The 19,890-nt window shown below is 42.9% G+C and overlaps 1 protein-coding gene and 1 long non-coding RNA gene across 2 annotated transcripts in view; one reads left to right on the top strand and one right to left on the bottom strand.

Annotated features, from left to right (window-relative positions):
- Positions 1-18,701, bottom strand: part of LOC126933851 (uncharacterized) — a 28,152-nt gene extending 9,451 nt beyond the window's left edge. Inside the window, exon 1 of the long non-coding RNA XR_007718745.1 lies at positions 18,506-18,701. This is a non-coding gene — a long non-coding RNA (uncharacterized LOC126933851). The remainder of the gene's footprint in view (positions 1-18,505) is intronic.
- The window catches only part of WDR43 (WD repeat domain 43), a 254,939-nt gene that overhangs the window by 24,232 nt on the left and 210,817 nt on the right, over positions 1-19,890 (top strand). The gene's annotated exons all lie outside the window — the stretch shown is intronic.

The raw sequence follows: 19,890 nt of genomic DNA, 5'->3' as shown, positions 1-19,890 counted from the left end.
AAAAAAAAAAAAAAAAAAGAGAGAGAGAGAAAGAAATTAGCTTAGGGTGAAAGACGTTTTGCCCACATCAAAGGTGGGATTCCTCTAGATCCACCAGATGGAGGAAGGTTTGAGAGAACAAAGATGACGGTTGGGTTCCAGGGTCTAAGTAGAAGCAGGAGAAGGAATCCTCTTTCTTTTCTTTTCTTTTTTCTTTTTTTTTGAGATGGAGTCTTGCTCTGTCGCCCAGGCTGGAGTGCAGTGCAATGGCTCAATCTCAGCTCACTGCAAGCTCCACTTCCTGGGTTCACACCATTCTCCTTCCTCAGCCTCCTGAGTAGCTGGGACTACAGGTGCCCGCCACCACGCCCAGCTAAGTTTTTGTATTTTTAGTAGAGACGGGGTTTCACCATGTTAGCCAGGATGGTCTCAATCTCCTGACCTCTTGATCCGCCCGCTTCGACCTCCCAAAGTGCTGGCAGGCGTGAGCCACTGCGCTCGGCCGGCATCCTCTCTTTCTTTAGAGGTGTAAAGAGTGGGAACTGGGCACCAATAACTCAGAGAGGCAAGGCCATATTCATGGAAGACTGGGGGGACAAATTGACTGATGGCAACATGCAGAGACACACACTTATGCAGTCACATGTGCACGAAGCCACAGCAGGCGCCTTTTCAAAGTATGCCGGGTTCAGTGAAAAGACATAAATGTATCTTCTTTATAAGTAAGCAGGAGAGCAGAGACCCTGTTTTTATAGACTACATTCTCAACATTTTTAAAAACATTCGTTCCTGGCCGGGCACGGTAGCTCACGTTTGTAATTCCAGCACTTTGGCAGGCTGAGACGGGAGGATCACTTGAGGTCAGGAGTTCAAAACCAGCCTGGCCAACATAGTGAAACCCCATCTCTACTTAAAAAATAAAATACAAAAATTAGCTGGGCATGGTGGTGCAGGCCTGTAGCCCCAGCTACTCGAGAGGCTAAGGCGGGAGAATTGCTTGAACCTGGCAGAGGGAAGTTGCAGTGAGCTGAGATCACACCACTGCACTCTAGCCTGGGGGACAGAGTAAGACTCTGTCTCAAAAAAAAAAAAAAAAAAAAAAAAATTGTTCCTTTTCAGTAAACATAAAAACCACATACCCTTGTTTAAAATGGTTTGAAATTTCAAAATACAGTGACTGGAAAAAAACATGCGGGTAATTTCAGAGTATGTTTCTCCAAGTTACTTAAGCCTCCTCTGCCCAGACTTTGGTCTGGAACCTTCTGATCTACCCGCTTTCCAGGTGAATCCCAGCTGAGCTGCTACCGCCTGGTAAATGTGGCATAGCAGCCTCAAGCTGGGCTCATTAACTCAACAGGAAAAAGAAAAAGGCAACAACTTAGTGGGCTGCTAAAACTGTTGTTTGCTTCTTTGTTTTTGTTTTTAGGCAAGATCTCACTATATCATCCAGACTGGAGTGCAATGGCGAGATGTCACTCACTGCAACCTCTGCCTCCTGGGTTTAAGCCATTGTCCTGCCTCAGCATCCTGAGAAGCTGGGATTACAGGCACCCAACACCACACCTGACTAATTTTTGTATTTTTTAGTAGAGACAGGGTTTCCCCATGTTGGTCATGCTGGTCTCGAACTCCTGACCTCAAGTGATCGGCCCACCTTAGCCTCCCAAAGTATTGGGATTATAGGGATGAGCTACCGCACCCAGCCCAAAGCTGTCTTTAAAAACATATCTGTGGATCTAGCCGAATGAAGGAGAGGAATGTTGAGTTCTGAAGAGAGAGCTTTGCCTTGCTTCAGAGAGCAAAGCTTGGCTTAGTGACTAAAAGTTTCTGGAAAAAAGTTCAGAAAAAGATTTCATTAAAAAAAAAAAAAAAAAAAAAAAAGTCAGCCGGCACAGTGGCTCACGCCTATAATCCCAGCATTTTGGGAGGCCAAGGCGGGCAGATCACCTGAGGTCGGGAGTCTGAGACCAGCCCGGCCAACGTGGTGAAACCCTGTTTCTACTAAAAATACAAAAATTAGCTGGGCGTGGAGGCACCTGTAATCCCAGCTACTCAGGAGGCTAAGGCAGGAGAATCGCTTGAACCTAGGAGGCAGAGGTTGCAATGAACTGAGATCATGCCACTCCACTCCAGCCTGGATGACAAGAGCAAGACTCCGTCTCAAAAAATAAAAATAAAACTCACCAAAGATGAGAACTTTCTGACAAGTGGAAGTAGTTGACACCCAGCACTGCAGGTGAACTATGGTAAAAGCAGGTACCTGACCTGGATCTAAGGTCCCTTCTAATGTTTACATTCTATGAATTAATCTATATCTAAAGACTATGAGCACAGTATTGAATGAAGATGTTCACAAACATTGTCATTCTTTCTCTCTCTTCAGAAATAGCTAGATAAAAAGAACTATCAACATCACTAGCCATCAGAGTAATGCAAATCAAAACCATGATGAGATACCACTTCCCACTCACCAGGATGGCCATAATAAAAAAGACAGAAAATAACAAGTGTTGGTGAGGATATGGAGAAACCAGAATGCTCATACATGGCTGCCAGGAATGCAAAATGGTATAACCAGTTTGAAAAATAATCTAGCAATTCCTCAAAAAGTTAAATGTTTCCCAGCACTTTGGGAGGCCAAGGTGGGCAGATCACAAGGTCAGGAGTTCAAAACCAGCCTGACCAACATGACAAAACCCCATCTCCACTAAAAATATAAAACTTAGCCGAGTGTGGTGGTGCACGCCTGTAATCCCAGCTACTCAGGAGGCCGAGGCAGGAGAATCGCTTGAACACGGGAGGTAGAGGTTGCAGTGAGCTGAGATCATGCCATTGCACTCCAGCCTGTGTGACAGAGTGAGACTCCGTCTCAAAAACAAACAAACAAATAAACAAACAAAAAACAAGAAAACTACTCTCATAGAAAAATGAGAAGTAAAATTTCAGCACGACTTCTGTTTATAATTTGCTAATTAAAGTGGGCATTCTACCATGTAAATACCTGTGCCTGAATTCTGACACAGCCTTTTTTTAAAGAATGATTTCTCCTAAACTTCCAGATAGTAGCATCATGAAATGCAAACAGCAGAGACCTCTGACCTGTATTCCACGTTTAACAAACACACACAAAGCTAATTAAAAGACATGGAGGTGGCTGGGAGTGGTGGCTCACACCTGTAATCCCAGCACTTCGGGAGGCCAAGGCAGGTGGATCACTTGAGGTCAGGAGTTCAAGGCCAGCCTAGGCAACATGGTGAAACCCCATCTCTACTAAAAATACAAAAATTAGCTGGGTGCAGTGGCATGTGCCTGTAATCCCAGCTACTCAGGAGGCTGAGCCAGGAGAATCACCTGAGCCTGGAAGGTGGAGGTTGCAGTGAGCCGAAATTGCACCATTGCACTCCAGCCTGGGTGACAAAGCAAGACTCTCTCTCAGAAAAAAATAATAAAATAAAAAAAAAGACATGGCGGTGCCTCTGACCCTGGGATCCAGCCCTCCATGCTGGTCCAGTGCAACTCATGACCCTAAACATTTCTTCTTGAGATAACACCACTCAGGATTCACAGAAACACTTCTGTATCTCTCCTGCCCTATGTCTTCAAAACAAGAAGCTTTGTGGGTTTTGTTGCTGCTGACATTAGGGGAAAAAAAATGGCTTCGGAAAGATTTGAGTGGCAGAAACTCTTACATAAAAAAGGACAAATTAATTAAGTTGTCAAATTCCTCCTCTCAGAGAATATGAATGCAATAGATTCTTGCATTACCAAGTATCATTGGCTAGGAATGCTGAGGATCCCTTTTCCAGCTTCTCTGTTTTCCAACTCCAAGTTCTGGAGGTACTTGGGAATTAAGTGGCATTTGCAACAGTTGCACATTGTGCATTGTGACTGAGGATATTTTGCAATAGCAAACAACTCTTAATACTTTTTTTTTCCCCCCGAGACAAAGTCAGACTCTGTCATCCATGCTGGAGCGCACTGGCACAATCTCAGCTCACTGCAACCTCCACCTCCTAGTCTCAACCATCCTCCCACCTCAGCCTTCCAAGTTGCTGGGATTACAGGTGTGCACCACCACGCCTGGCTAATTTTTGTATTTTTTGTAGAGATGGGGTTTCGCCATATTGCCAAGGCTGGTGGCTCATGCCTGTAATCCAGCACTTTGGGGGACCTAGGTGAGAGAATAGCTTGAGCCAAGGACTTTGAGATCAGCCTGGGAAATACAGTAAGACCTCTTAAAAAGAAAAAAAAGTTCAGTTTTATTTAAATGATTTTTATTTAAAATGTTTGTATTCATATATTATTTTTTATTTTGCCTTCTAAATTTAATAGATATAAATATTTTAAAACAATAATTTTCTTGAAGATATACAAAGTAATTATGATCTTAAAATTTACAATCACTTTAACTTACATTTTGATGAAAATATACTCAAATTTTATACACAATTACTTTCATTTTTAACTTGTCACATTATCACTATCAGTTGAACACAAATTACATGAAAATCTTTATTGTAACAACATAGTGGTTTCCCTGAAATGGAAAAAATAAAATAAATGTTGTGGAATACATAAATAAAGACATAAACAATGTCTTTTATTAAACAATGTCTTTTATTAATCATACAAAATGTCACTAGCTCCTCTAAACATGTGCAATAAAAACTAAAAATTGGCCCTCTTTTTTGCTGTCTTTCATAATACTTTATCAACACCATAGCTTTACAAATGTTTTTAATGGCCCAGGCGCAGTGGCTCATGCCTGTAATCCCAGCACTTTGGGAGGCCGAGGTGGGAGGATCATGAGGTCAGGAGTTCAAGACCAGCCTGGCCAACATAGTGAAACCCCCGTGTCTACTAAAAATACAAAAAAATTAGCTGGGCATGGTGGCGGGCACCTGTAATTCCAGCTACTCGGGAGGCTAAGGCAGGAGAATCGCTTGAACCAGGGAGGTGGAGGTTGCAGTGAGCCGAGATCGTGCCATTGCACTCCAGCCTGGGCAACAAGAGTGAAACTCCCATCTCAAAATAAAACAAAAGAAATGTTTTTTATGATGTTATGGATTTGTCAGGATTGAAGTATAGAGCACATTTTTATTAAAATGTTTTGGCTTTTGGCCAGGTGCAGTGGCTCACACCTGTAAACCCAGCACTTTGGGAGGCCGAGGCAGTCAGATCACTTGAGGTCAGGAGTTTGAGACCAGCCTGGCCAACATGGTGAAACCCTGTTGGCTGGGTGAGGTGGTGGGTGCCTGTAATCCCAGCTACTCAGGAGGCTGAGGCAAAAGAATTGCTTGAACCCAGGAAGCAGAGGTTGCAGTGAGCTGAGATCACACCACTGCACTCCAGCCTAGGTGACAGAGCAAGACTCTGTCTCAAAAAAAAAACGAAAGGCCAGGTGCAGTGGCTCACGTCTGTAATCCCAGCACTTTGAGAGGCCGAGATGGGCTGATCACGAGGTCAGGAGATCGAGACCATCCTGGCTAATATGGTGAAACCTCGTCTCGACTAAAAATACAAAAAATTAGCCGGGTGTGGTGGCGGGCGCCTGTAGTCCCAGCTACTCAGGAGGCTGAGGCAGGAGAATGGCGTGAACCTGGGAGGCAGAGCTTGCAGTGAGCCGAGATCTTGCCACTGTACTCCAGCCTGGGCAACAGAGCAAGACTCTGTCTCAGAAAAAAAAAAGAAAAAGAAAACCACATTCCCTCCAGGCAGACATAACACAAAGGAGGCCCTTTCCTCCCTGCAGAATCAGCTCTGCACCAGGGAGCCAGGCTCAGCAAGAGAAGCCAGGGCCGGATTTTTATCCCTAATGGCCCTCTTGGTTGGGCACCTGGCACAGGGCACAACCTGCACTCCCATATATGTGGCTCTGGCCTAGGCAATGGCATCACACTAGAGTAAGGAAAGTGACCCAACTTCTAGTGGCAGGCATATTAGAGCAGAGATTCCAAAATGTCATTTCATATATTCCTAGGTTCCACTGAGGTGCCTCTGACCCCCACCCCCAAACCACAGATAAACCATAGGAGGTCCTTTTCACCTGCTGTGTAATAGAGGGTTTTTGTTTATGTTTTTGTTTTAGTGGAAGGGATTGTACAACTTTTAAAATATGTGTATATATGTTTAACCCCTGATCTACTCCAGCCACATCATGGTCCCTGGAGGCAATGGAATAGGAGGGACAGCAGTGGGGGCTGGGAAGGCAGGGGGAGGGAGACTTTTCAGGGACATCCACAGCCACTGGCTTTTGTCCCCTACTCCAGTGGGTGTGCTCCTCTCCTTGACCCCACCAGGCACCATACTTTATAGTTACTTAGAATTTTTCAAGACCTTGGCTGGGGGTCTCTCTGATAAATCCAAATTACCATGCTTTTGTTAAATCTTTTACATGCCAAAGCAGGCAAACAACGCATATTTTTTAACATCCACATTTGAAAACTATTCTGGGTATACTTCACTGTAATATACAGCCAGCAAAGCAACCATAACATTTCCTCATTTTCCTGAGTAAATTTAGAAGCAAACATTTTCAGAATATGAAATTAAATAACAAAGGTCATAGGACAGTGAATAATATGCTGTGTGTGTGGTTAATTATACTTCTAAAAAAAGTCATCCTAGCCTCTCTATAAAAATTGTGTGTGTGTAGCTATTTCACTTTGAAATGTCATAGGGTTACTCTGTTTCAAAAAGAAAATGGAAAAGCATAAAGATATTTATGTAACCCTGAAAGAAAATATTTCTTAAGAGAATGTAATGTTTAATTCCATATTGTTTCCCTTTGTCTTGGGGCTGGTTTATAAATATGGAAGGCACAATTCTTTGTGCTGTTGAAATTAAGGGTTCACAGTATTTTTTTGTCCTTTCAGGGAAAAGAATCAAACAATTTAGATACAGAAAAGATATGATTCTTTCCCAACAGCTACTAAAATCTGACAAGCCACTTTAATCATAAGGTAGATAGCATTATAATTTAATCTTTTCCATGATGAGATAATCTGTACTTTTAACTTCAAACAAAGCTTAACACTTAATACTTCAGATTTCAAAAGTGAAACATGTCTGAAAAACTTGAATGAAAGTCACTTGTCTACCTATTTTTTATTTCTGCTTTAATTAAAGCAGGGAACTTAATTGCAAGTGAACTCATTCTAATACTCAAATAAGACAGAATAAGCAAGCCGTGTTATTAATAGCGATGATGGAAGTGATGAAGTGATCGCTCTGGACAGTCTGGCAAATGCTTACCTGTGACTTGGATGTTCACCTAAAAAAAGCCACACTGAAGTCAAGTTCACTTTTGCTTTTTTGGGTAATTTCACCCTACCATGCTCTGAGAGATCAGAGAAGGATTTTTCCTCTAAATTTTTTTCTCTTATTGCCCTAGGATTTACACTCTTGCTTCTTCTGTTTGGTGTATTAAACATTACTAGACACCTACTAAGTGCCAGACACTTTTCTAGCTGTTAGGAATAGAAAGAGAAAGAATATGGTCTGCAGTCCAGGAGCTCAGGCTAGAGCATTCTATGCTACGTGCTGTGCTAGAGGTACACACAAGGCTCCTGGTCCAGCCCAGCACTCAGATTCTGAGTCCAGAGCAGAGACTCAGTTTCTTCACCTGCAAAATGTCTCTAGGGTCGATCCAAACTCTAAAATGTATATGATTCTAGGTAGCAGCTCATATTATTTCAAATAAGGTGTTTAATAGCTACACTGTATGTGGCTATAGTTACTTCTTTTCTTGTTTGTTTTGTTTTTTGGGACAGGGTCTTATTCTGTTGCCCAGGCTGGAGTGCAGGGGCACAATCTCATCTCACTGCAGCCTCCACCTCCCGGGTTCAAGAGATTCTCGTGCCTCAGCCTCCTGAGTATCTGGGATAACAGGCACGCACAACCACACCCAGCTAATTTTTGTATTTTTAGTAAAGATGGGTTTTCACCATGTTGCCCAGGCTGGTCTCGAACTCTTGAGCTCAAACAAACTGCCTGCCTCTGCCTCCCAAAGTGCTGGGATTACAGGTGTGAGCCACCACGCCTGGTCAGCCATAGTACTTCTCTAATGTTGATGCCAGACTCTCTTCCTGGCTCCTCTGAGTGTTCTCTTTATGTTATTAACCTACTTGAAATCTCACATTTACGTGTTATTTGTTGGGGTGAGGTGTTGTTGCGGGTATTTTGAGAGTGTGTTACCCCTTCAATCCACCTTCCTTTGATGGAGAATGATTTTTATCTTATTCGAGTTATCTATTTGCCACAGATTCATATTCTAAAAAAATTGACTTGTCTTTGATCCTTTTGAAATGAACACAATGAGTAGGAGACACACTCCTCTCTTCTATTTTAGAAAAGAGAGGACTTAAAGTGGTTCTATCTTGCGATTTATTGGGCGGGTTCTTGCCAGTGAATGAGGCTGATCCTGGCCACAGTTTGGTTTGAATCATCCAAGCTCATGGGGTTTGCTGATTCAGGAATCACTCTGTTCTCTATAGCTCTTCTGCTGGCCACTTCTGAATAAGTAGAACCGTTCTCCAGCTTGAGTGTTATTTTTTCGTTTTGTTTTGTTTGAAGAGGTTTCAAGAAGACCAAGGCAAAATCAGATGAATTGTAGATCAGTGAATTTCAACTGGGAATTAAGAGGGATAAAATCTTTTTCAAACTACACAGAGCTCCCCACCCCACCCTGTCCCCATCCCTATCCATAACAGCATTCAAGAATCACTGCAATAAAGAGTGAAAATAGGCCAGGCGCGGTGGCTCACATCTGTAATCCTAGCACTTTGGGAGGCCAAGGTGGGCAGATTGCCTGAGCTCAGGAGTTCAAGACCAGCCTGGGCAACATGGTGAAACCCTGTCTCTACTAAAATACAAAAAAAAAAAAAAAAAAATTAGCTGGGCATGGCGGCAGGTGCCTGTAGTCCCAGCTACTTGGGAGGCTGAGGCAGGAGAATTGCTTGAACCCAGGGGGCGGAGGTTGCAGTGAGCCGAGATTGTGCCACTGTACTCCAGCCTGGTGACACAGCAAGACTCCATCTCAAAAGAAAAAAAACAAAACAACAACAAAAAAAGAGTGAGTGAAAAGGAGTTAGAATCCAGAGCCCAGGGTTCCATTGACGGTTCTGTCACCACCTCTCCGGCTGCTCTGAGATCCTGGTTTACCTTCTGGTCATACATGAATCTGCTCATCTGCATATTTTGAGTTAAAATAAATAAAAATTTTAAGTGATTTAAATTCTAAAGAATAAAATATGTAATGAAAAAGCTGTAATAGGAATGACATATTTAGACTGCCTACTAAACTTACCCAAAAAAACAAACAGCAAAGTTGGTTCAATTCCTTTCTTTCAGTAAGTCTTATTCCCCACTCAAGGAAATAATTTATTTAACTATAGCTGGGTTCCAGAAGATCCAGTTTCCAGCGATCCCCATTCATTGAGGTGCAATTTGGGTATGTTCTCCAAATTCCTAGGACAGCTCCCTTTACTTGGATGAATGGGAGAGAGCTGATAGGGCCCTACAGAGCCAGGCATTTACAAGCCCACAGAAGGGTAAGTGTGTAGCTGAGAGGCCCTTAGGAAATATCTCAGAGATCTTTGAGATTCCTGACCAAGAGCATTTTCTCCTTAGCTTTATCTAGGAAGTCTTATCTTTAGTCAAGACTTTATTCAGACAATGCTTGTTTTCCAAAGTGTTCTCAAAGACAGCAGCTCTTGTCCGGCCCCTCTTGGGGTCATATGTCTCCTTGGCTAGCCACGCCGCACCATGCCAGTACAAGACACTCTCAGCCCCCAGCTTCTACAGCTCGACCCACCCAGTTTTCATATTTGGTTATCTGGCCTCACAGACTGGCGAAGTTAGTGGTCACACACCTGGAGTGGAATAAGGTAAATTATGAATGTACTGTTTGTTTATGAATAAACTAATTAAAGTAGCTTGCCTGTGGTCTCCCCATAAATGAGTGGCCAGCTCAGGACTATAGCAGGGGTCAGTAAACTGCACCCCCTCAGGCCAAATGTGGCCAGGAGCCTGTTTTTGTACCAGGAGCAAAAAATGGTTTTTATATTTTCAAAGAGTTGTATAAAAAATAAATAACAGACTGGGCACAGTGGCTCATGCCTGTAATCCCAGCACTTTGGGAGGCCAAGGTGGAAGATTACTTGAGGCCAGGACTTCGAGACCAGCTTGACTAACATGGCAAAAACCCGTCTCTACTAAAAATACAAAAATTAGCCAGGCGTGGTGGTGCATGCCTGTAGTCCCAGCTTCTCTGGAGGCTGAGCCAGGAGAATCGCTTAAATCTGGGTGGCGGACGTTGCAGTGAGATGAGATCACACCACTGCACTTCAGTCTGGGTGACAGAGCAAGAATTTGTCTCAAAATAATAATAACAATAATAATAATAATAAGGCTGGGTGCAGTGGCTCATGCCTGTAATCCCAACATTTTGGGAGGCAGAGGTGGGCGGATCACTTGAGGTCAAGAGTTAGAGACGAGCCTGGCCAACATGGTGAAACCCCATCTCTACTACAAATACAAAAAATCAGCTGGGCATGGTGGTGCATACCTGTAATCTCAGCTACTCGGAGGCTGAGGCAGGAGGATTCCTTGAACCTGGGAGGTGGAAGTTGCAGTGAACAGAGATCACACCACTGCACTTCAGCCTGGGCGACAGAGCAAGATTCTGACCCCCAAAACAACAACAACAGCAACAACAACAACAACAACTACTACTACTACTACTACTACAACAACAAGATAACTGATAGATAATAGAGGCTGTGTGTGGTCCACAAGCCTAATAGATTTGTTTTCTGGCCCTTTACAGAAAAAGTTTACTGACCTATCGACTACAGTATCCACATCTTATCCATTGGGGTCTTTTGGGTTCTTGAAGAAGGTGAGTCAGCCGGTATCACACTCTCAGCCTTTAGTCTTCCCCTCATTCAATGTCGTGAGTCATACAATTGGTGAACTTGAAAGGGAACTAAGCTTAGATCAGTCCTTAGTGGCAGTGTCTTCTCAAAGCCAACCTGGATTTGTGGTATAAATTCTGGTCCACTGTCTGCCACGTAGTATGGACCCAACACAAGTCACAAGTCACTCTGCTCTGGAACTTTATCTCACAGGTAAACCCATACTAATCCAAGCTCACAGAGACTGCTGTATAGCCAGAATTCAAATTCATTCCATTTAACCATAAATGCAACCAGCTAACAGGTGAGCCTTCACATCAGCAGACCAGAGTCTTTGCTTCCTATAATCAGGCTTGAGCACACAGGGAGCCATGTGAAGCATGAAATCTGAATAAGGAGAGGTGGGTAGATGATTTATCCAAAGATAAACATTTGCTACAGAGACCTGAGAGCTCAGATCTTTAGGCCAAGGCCCCTTCTCTCTTGAACAGTACTTGCTACCCACTTCTTGCTTCTTAGGTTGAGGTTTTCCAGGCTACAGGCTGACAGCTCTCTGCCTTCCTCCTCTGTTCATCCAGACTTTCTCCATACGACAGATTAAATTAACAAACACATTCTGGTGATTGCCTTCCTGGATTACCCCCAGGTCACTGAAGTTAGGGGTGTTCCCAAAGTCTTCAGGCGTACACTGGTTATCTCTCAGTTGACTCCCTCATTGGGTTTAGCCTAATCTCTGTGTGATACTGTGCATGTCCACATGTGTGCATGTGTGTGTGTGTGTATCTGACTGGTTTAACTTTCAGAAGGCAAATTTATTTCCTATTTTCAGGTTTTTTAGAAGATATTTTATTATTACTCCCTTTGCTGCCAACAGGGTATTTTTGAGCTATTTTGAAAGAAAATCTGTAGTGCAACTGTTTTTATTATATTTTGAGACTTAGCTACTTGAATTCAAACACATAAGCAGTTTTTCCTGATTTCTTATTGTAATAACTTGTGAGACTGAGCTCATGATGACAAATATCTAGTAAAGCCTCTCAGGATAACTCATCTGTTTTCATAACCACTGTTAAATAGTCTTATGTAATCAACTCAAAACATCTTTAAGATCTCTTGTTTCCAAAGGAGGTGGATAAAAATATTTTGCTGTTAAGCAAAATAATAACCAGTTGGATGCCTCCAACAGTCAGCCTCAGATCAGAAACATCCTTCCCAATTGTCTTCCTTTCTTTCCTTTCTTCCCACTTTCCTTCCTTCTTCCCTCTCTTCCTCCCTCCCTTCCTTCCTCCCTCCTCCCCAAACATGTGTAGAGCATCTCCCCTGTGTTAGGGATAGTTTTTGGCACTGTAGATACAATAGTGAAAATATAGTGTAATAAAAGAGTCCTGCCCTATCAGGGCTTACATTCTAGTTGACAGGAGATAGAATATTAAAAAAAAAAAAAGATAAATAAGAAAAATCTCAGCAATGGGTAAATGCTATGCAGAGAATAAAATGAATGGGGTAAAAGAGAGTGATTACTTTAGATGGGATCATCAGTGAAGGCCTTTCTGAAACATAACATTTTAGCTGAGACTCAAGGACAAGAAGGAGCCAATCATGGGAATCTAGGAGTAAAGAACATTACAGCTAGAGCAAGGCCCCAGACAAAGACCCAAAAGGAAGACCAGGCTTGGGGAGTGCTGAGAATAGAAAGAAAGCTAACGCAGTCAGAGGAGGACTGATGGGCAAGGAGGAGAGTAGCAGTAATAATAAGTTGTCCATTGAGAACACAGAAGAAACTGGGCATATGGCTCAAACCTGTAATTTCAGCACTTTGGGAGGCTGTGGTGGAAGGATCGCTGGAGGTCAGGGGTTTGAGACCAGCCTGGGCAATACAGAGAGACCTCAGTATCTACAAAAAAAAATTTTTTTAATTAGCCTGGCACGCACCTGTGATCCCAGCTACTTAGGAGACAAGAGGATCACTTGAGCCCAGACAGTCGAGGCTGCAGTGAACTGTAATCAAGCCACTGCACTCTAATCTGGGCAATGGAGCAAGGCTCCTGTCTCAAAAAAAAAAAAAAAAAAAAAAAAAAAAAAAAGTACAGGATGTGGAGTGTATCAGTGGCAAATACCTTTGACAATTTCCTCATTTACAGAGACCATGGAAATTGTCATTGCTTTACCCTGCCTCATTTTTTTTTTTTTTTTTTTTTTTTTTGCCCTTGCAGAAAAATACATAATGAGGAAAGTTAGGTGTGTGATATGGATTGGTTTAGTCTCCACAGCTTTGTTTCTGGCAAAGTTCATTTGTGTGTCTTTTCCAGATTTTCTAGGTTATACCTCATACCAAAGCAGATGAGTAACATGTTTTATTTTATTATTTTATTATTTTATTTATTTATTTATTTAGGCAGGGTCTTACTCTGTCACCCAGGATGGAGTGTAATGGTGTGATCTTGGCTCACTGCAACCTCTGCCTTCTGGGTTCAAGCGATTCTCCGGCCTCAGTCACCCAAGTAGCATGGATTGCAGGCATGCACCACCACACCCAGCTAATTTTTGTATTTTCAGTAGAGACGGGGTTTTGCCATGTTGGCCAGGCTGGTTTTGAACGCCTGGCCTCATGTTATCTCCCTTCCTCGACCTCCCAAAGTGTTGGGATTACAGGCATGAGCCACTACACTCAGCCACAAGTGGCATTTGAAAAGAGCAAAAGGGCAAAGATGTTAAAAATGTATCACCATGCCCCTCAGTATCTCAGAGGTCACAGGTGTTTAAAAGTCACAGGGAAAGGAGGACCCAGGCGAGTGATGTTTCATGAATTGTTTTATTAAACTTGATAAACTTATCCTTTTGAAGGCATGGAGGTGTCAGGATTCTGGGTCTCAAAATGTGCCTTCCAGCTTAGTGATGTGTGTATACTAAGGAAAGCATAAATGAGGCCTCAAAATGTGTGCTGGGCCCAAAGATTGCAAATTCATAAAACTCATTGTTCTCCATTTATTTAAAAGAGAGCTGGCTCTGAGAAATTGATTTACATTAATCAGAGTTATAATAGACTGATTAATAAAATACAGTGCCATTTATTCATTCCTGTGAATGTTATAACTATCAGGCTGAAATTCATGTCTGTTGGTCAGCACATGCTCTTCCTGGTAGGAAAAAATCTATTTAAGAAACCATATTAAAATCAGAAGGTTAAATGTCATATATGGAAGCTGAACAAATCAAGTTGGATATTTTGAAAGGTTATTTTCAGCCGAGCGCAGTGGCTCATGCCTGTAATCCCAGCACTTTGGGAGGCTGAGGCGGGTGGATCATCTGAGGTCAGGAGTTCGAGACCAGCCTCGCCGACATAGTGAAACCCCATCTGTACTAAATACACAAAAAATTAGCTGGGCATGGCGGCAGGTGCCTGTAATCCCAGCTACTAGGCAAGCTGAGGCAGGAGAATCACCTGAACCTAGGAGGCAGAGGTTGCAATGAGCTGAGATTGCTCCACTGCACTTCAGCCTGGGCAACAAGAGTGAAACTCCGTCTCAAAAAAAAGAAAGAAAAAAAGAAAAGAAAGGCTATTTTCATTAAGCATTGGAAGCCTGATACAGCCTTTTTTCACTACAAGGACATACAGTCCCAGCTAGGCCAATGACCTGCTATTTGGCTGGACAGGGAAGGCCAATAAATGCTGGAGAAACACTGGAAAATTTCAACTCCCAGCCTCTCCTTTTCCTAGGTCTAGGCCACTACTTCCCAAAGAGTGGTCTAATGGCTTCCTACAATTGATTTGCCTTGGGGATTTATTTTTATTTTTGTTTATTTTTTTTCTTAAAGAATGGGTCTTGTTTTATCACCCAGACTGGAGTGCAGTGGTACAATCATAGCTCACTGCCACCTCAAACTCGTGGGCTCAAGCAATCCTCCCACTTCAGCCTCCCAAGGAATTGGGACTACAGACACGTGCCACTGCATCCGGCTAATTTTTAACCTTTTTGTAGACACAAGGTATCACCATTTTGCCCAGGCTGGGCTCAAATTCCTGGCCTCAAGTGATCCTCCTACCTCAGCCTCCCAAAGTTCTGGGATTATAGGCGTGAGCCATGACACCTGGTCCCAGGGATTTATTTTTATTTTTTATGTTTGGAGACAGGATCTCACTCTGTCTACCAGGCTGGAGTGCAGTGGCATGATCACAGCTCACTGCAGCCTCAGCCTCCCAGGCTCAAGTGATTCTCCTGCTTCACCCTCCTGAGTAGCTGAGACCCCAGGCATGCGCCACCATGCTCAGCCAATCTTTTAACTTTTTGTAGAGACAGGGTTTCCCTATGCTGACCAGGTTTCCAGGGATTTATTAAAAATGCATGCATTCTTCTTTTTCTTTCTTTCTTTTTTTTTTTTTTTGAGACAGTCTCGCTGTGTCACCAGGCTGGAGTCCAGTGGCACGATCTTGGCTCACTGCAACCTCCAACTCCCTGGTTCAAGCGATTCTCCTGCCTCAGCCTCCTAAGTAGCTGGGAGTACAGGCACGCACCACCACACCCAGCTAATTTTTGTATTTTTAGTAGAGACAGGGTTTTGCCATGTTGGTCAGGATGGTCTCAATCTCCCGACTTCGTGATCTGCCTGCCTCGGCCTCCCAAAGTGCTGGGATTACAGGCGTGAGCCATCGCGCCCAGCCAAAATGCACTTTTCTAGACCCCATCTCACACTTCTAATCAGAATTTCTGGTCTTGAGCTAAGATACGAATTTTAACTAGCTTTTTGGAGAAGTGTAATGCACACTAGTGTTTTGAAAACCACTGCTAGCTGGTAAGCTGTATAACCATAAGCAAGTTAGTTACTTAACTTCTCTAAGTCTCAGTTTCTTTGTCCGTAAAATAAGGATAACAGTAGGTTCTATCTTCTAGGGTTATTGGTGGGATCAGACGAGTCAAGATATATAAAGCTCTTAGAACAGTGTCTAGCACCTAGTAAGCCCTCAATACCTGATGGCTATTAGTATTTTCACCATTAGCATCATCTTTTTTTTTTTTTTTTTTTTTTTTGAGATGAAGTCTCATTCTGTTGCCCAAGCTGGAGTGTAGTGGTACCATCTCAGTTCACTGCAATCTCTGCTTTCCTGGTTCAAGCGATTCTCCTGCTTCAGCCTCCTAAGTAGCTGGGACTAGAGGCGCATGCCACCATGCCTGGTTAATTTTTGTATTTTTAGTAGAGATGGGGTTTCACCATGTTGATCAGGCTGGTCTCGAACTCCTGGCCTCAGGTGATTCACCCGCTTTGGCCTCCCAAAGTGCTGGGATTACAGGCGTGAGCCACTCACCCGGCCCATCATTTTCATTTTCATTATTCAGCCCACCACATTTTTGTTTGCTTGCAGACTTGATTCTTTTTTAATCAAGCAAAACCTAATGCATTGGTTACTACATAAAGGGAGACTACATCCTTGACAGAGTCTTAGTGCCATCTCCCAGATAGGTTTTTATCAACAATATTTCAGGGTTTCTCCTTCTCAAGAATGGAAAAGACAGTATCCTAAGCCATCTCCAAATGATGAAGCAAGATGGATTTATTTTAGAAAGGTTTCTAGTCCAGACATCGTGGTTCATACTTGTAATCCCAGTGCTTTGAAAGGCTGAGGCAGGAGAACCACTTAAGGCCAGGGGTTTGAGACCAGCCTGGGCAACATAGAAAGACCTCATCTGTCCAAACTATTTTTAAAAGTCAGGTGTGGTGCATGTGCCTACAGTCCTAACTACTTGGGAGGCTGAGGTGAGAGGATCGCCTGAGCCCAGGAATTCAAGCCTGGAGTGAGCTATGATCACACCACTGTACTCCAGCCTGGGCAACAAATCAAGAACCCGTCTCTAAAGAAAGAAAAAAAAAGTTTCTAATGGTATTCATAGTGTTTGGCTTAAAGTTTACATTTGATCTCAGAGTTTGGCACATTTATTTCCCTCACCTGAAAGTTGTTTTGCATCTTAGTTGTGGGCTAAAAGTTCTCTATTTGCTGACAGTAGCGACATACCAACTTGTTTAGTGTCATTCCTCCAAATGCCACTTGTTATAAATCACCTCATATTTACACCTTCCTTTTAAAAATGAACAAAATGACTGGACACAGTGGTTTATGCCTATAATCCCAGCACTTTGAGAGGCCGAGGTGGGTGAATCACCTGAAGTCAGGAGTTCGAGACTACCCTGAGCAACATGGTGAAACCCCGTTTCTACTAAAAATACAAAAAAATTAGCCAGGCATGGTGGTGCATGCCTGTAATCCTGGCTACTCTGGAAGCTGAGGTGGGAGAATCACTTGAACCCAGGAGGCAGAGGTTGTAGTAAGCCGAGCTCACGCCACTGCACTCCAGCCTGGGCCACAGAGCAAGACTCCGTCTCAAAAACAAAACAAAACAAAACAAACAAACAAATAAATAAATAAACAAATAAATATTTAAAAATTTTAAAATTTTAAAAAATTAAAATGGCCGGGCGCGGTGGCTCAAGCCTGTAATCCCAGCACTCTGGGAGGCCGAGACGGGCGGATCACGAGGTCAGGAGATAGAGACCATCCTGGCTAACACGGTGAAACCCCGTCTCTACTAAAAAAAATACAAAAAACTAGCCAGGAGAGGTGGCGGGCACCTGTAGTCCCAGCTACTCGGGAGGCTGAGGCAGGAGAATGGCGTAAACCCAGGAGGCGGAGCTTGCAGTGAGCTGAGATCCGGCCACTGCACTCCAGCCTGGGCGACAGAGCGAGACTCCGTCTCAAAAAAAAAAAAAAAAAAAAAAAAAAGTGAACAAAATGTAGAAATAGAGTCCTCTAAATTTTCTGAGTCGCAGTGACTCTAACTAAATCAGGGTGGATCTTGGAGTTGCCATGCTAGTATATTTGGAAGTAGAGTACCAAAAAATAACTTCAAAATTTGCTTTGCAACTTGCCACAGTTTGTAAGTAGAACTTAGAACACCACCATTTCTATCAACTGTCTCTTCATCTGAATACTTCAAAGTGGGTTATGAACATTAATTAAGCCTCTAAGCATCCCTGTGACATGGATAATTATACTAGCCATCCCTGCCTTTTGGATGATCACAGTAAAGGAGGAGGAAGTTACCTGAAGTGAATTCCCCAGGTTAAGCTAATTTGGCAGCAAAACCATCCAGGGAACTTTTCATGATTGCAATCTAAATAATTCTGCACCTGCTTTCCCCAAACATAAACATAACTCTTTTTTCTTTTCTTTTCTTTTTTTTTTTTTTTTTTTTTTTTTTTACAGTCTTGCTCTGTTGCCCAGGCCAGAGTGCAGTGGCAGGATCTGTGCTCACCGCAACCTCCGCCTCCCAGGTCCAATCGATTCTCCTGCCTCAGCCTCCTGAGTAGCTAGAATTACAGGCGTGTGCCACCACAGCTGGCTAATTTTTGTATTTTTAGTAGAGACAGTGCTGGCCATGTTGGCCAGGTCGGTCTTGAACTCCTGACCTCAAACAATCCGCCCGTCTCGGCCTCCCAAAGTGCTGAGATTACAGGCATGAACCACAGTACCTGGCCTCCCTAAACATAAACATAACATTTTTATATGAGTTGTTGAAAAAGGAATTCAAATTTACCAAATCAAAAATTAAAAGTCTAACCTGGTGAAGAGAAAAGGCAGGTATACCCTGGGATTAGCCAGAGTTTAGCTGCTCAGAGTTCCTTTCTGTCCAGTTTGCTTCCCAGTGGACTTTTATCCTTCCCTTTTATTTCCATTTCCCAATAAACTGAGAGCCCACAGTGCTGGCCTGTAGTGTGGGAAACAGCCTGAGTTACTGATGCCAGGCATGGCCTAAACAGTCTCCTGCGGGAGAGCTATGCCTACCGGATCCAAAGTGTCTACTTGACTCCACCCCATTTCACTCGTGTGCCAGTTCCTGCTAAACATAGCCCAGCTCCCAGCTGGCAAGGCTCTGAACTATTTTTAGCTGGGTCCAGGGCTCAGGCCAAGAGATCTAGATAGGTAGCTGAGATTCAGCTCTAGTGTTTTAAAAATAATAACCTTTATTGTTTTTCTTTTCATTATAATTTATGTCTTCAGTTTAAACTTTTGGAAATATAGCCGAGAAAAAGGTGTGACCACTTAGAAAACAGCAAAAAGAAGAAAATTAAAATTTTCTGTAATAGTCTTTATCAAGGTATAATATATATAGCAATGTGTACCAATCTTAAATATACATTTTGGTACACTTTTATGTAAGTATATTCTTGTTTAACTGCCACTTCGATCAATATAAAGAAGACTCTACATAGTGGGACACCATCTCTACAAAAAATTTTAAAATTAGCCGGGCATGGTGGCACACACCTATGGTCCCAGCTACTTAGGAGGCTGAGGTGGGAAGATCACTTGAGTCCAGGAGGTGGAGGTTGCAGTGAGCCATGTTCATGCCACTTCCCTTCAGCTTGGGTGACAGAGCAAGATCATATCTTAAAAAAAAAAAGAAAAGAAAAGAAGAAAAAGAAAAAAAGGACATTCCAGCACTCCAAAAAGGTCTCATTCGTCCCTTCCCAGCCAATATCCCTATGACCCAGAGATAAATCCTTTTCTGACTTATAGCACTTTTGATTAGTTTTACCTATTTTGAATTTCATAAAAATGAAATCATACATACTTTTTTTGAAAAAGGGTCTCACTCTATTGTCCAGGCTGGAATGCAGTGGCATGATCAACAGCTCACCGCAGCTTCGACCTCCCTGGTTTGAGTAGCTGGGACCATAGGTATATGCTGACATGTCTGGCTAAATTTTTTATTTTATTTTTTGTGTAGATGGGGTCTCACAATGCTGTCCAGGCTGGTCTTGAACTCCTGGGCTTAAGCAAACCACCTCCTACCTCGGCCTCCCAAAGTACAGGATTACAGGTACAAGCCACCGTACCCAGTCCATATATACTTTTTAAGTCTGTCTTTGTTCACTCATAATGTCTGTGGGGTTTATCCATGTTGTTACATGTAGTAGTAGATGGTTTTTTGTTTTTACTGTG

This window comes from Macaca thibetana, chromosome 13, assembly GCF_024542745.1.
Source record: "Macaca thibetana thibetana isolate TM-01 chromosome 13, ASM2454274v1, whole genome shotgun sequence".
Lineage (NCBI taxonomy): Eukaryota > Metazoa > Chordata > Mammalia > Primates > Cercopithecidae > Macaca > Macaca thibetana.
Note: the sequence above shows the minus strand (reverse complement) of the source record. Positions and strands in the feature narration are given on the sequence as shown.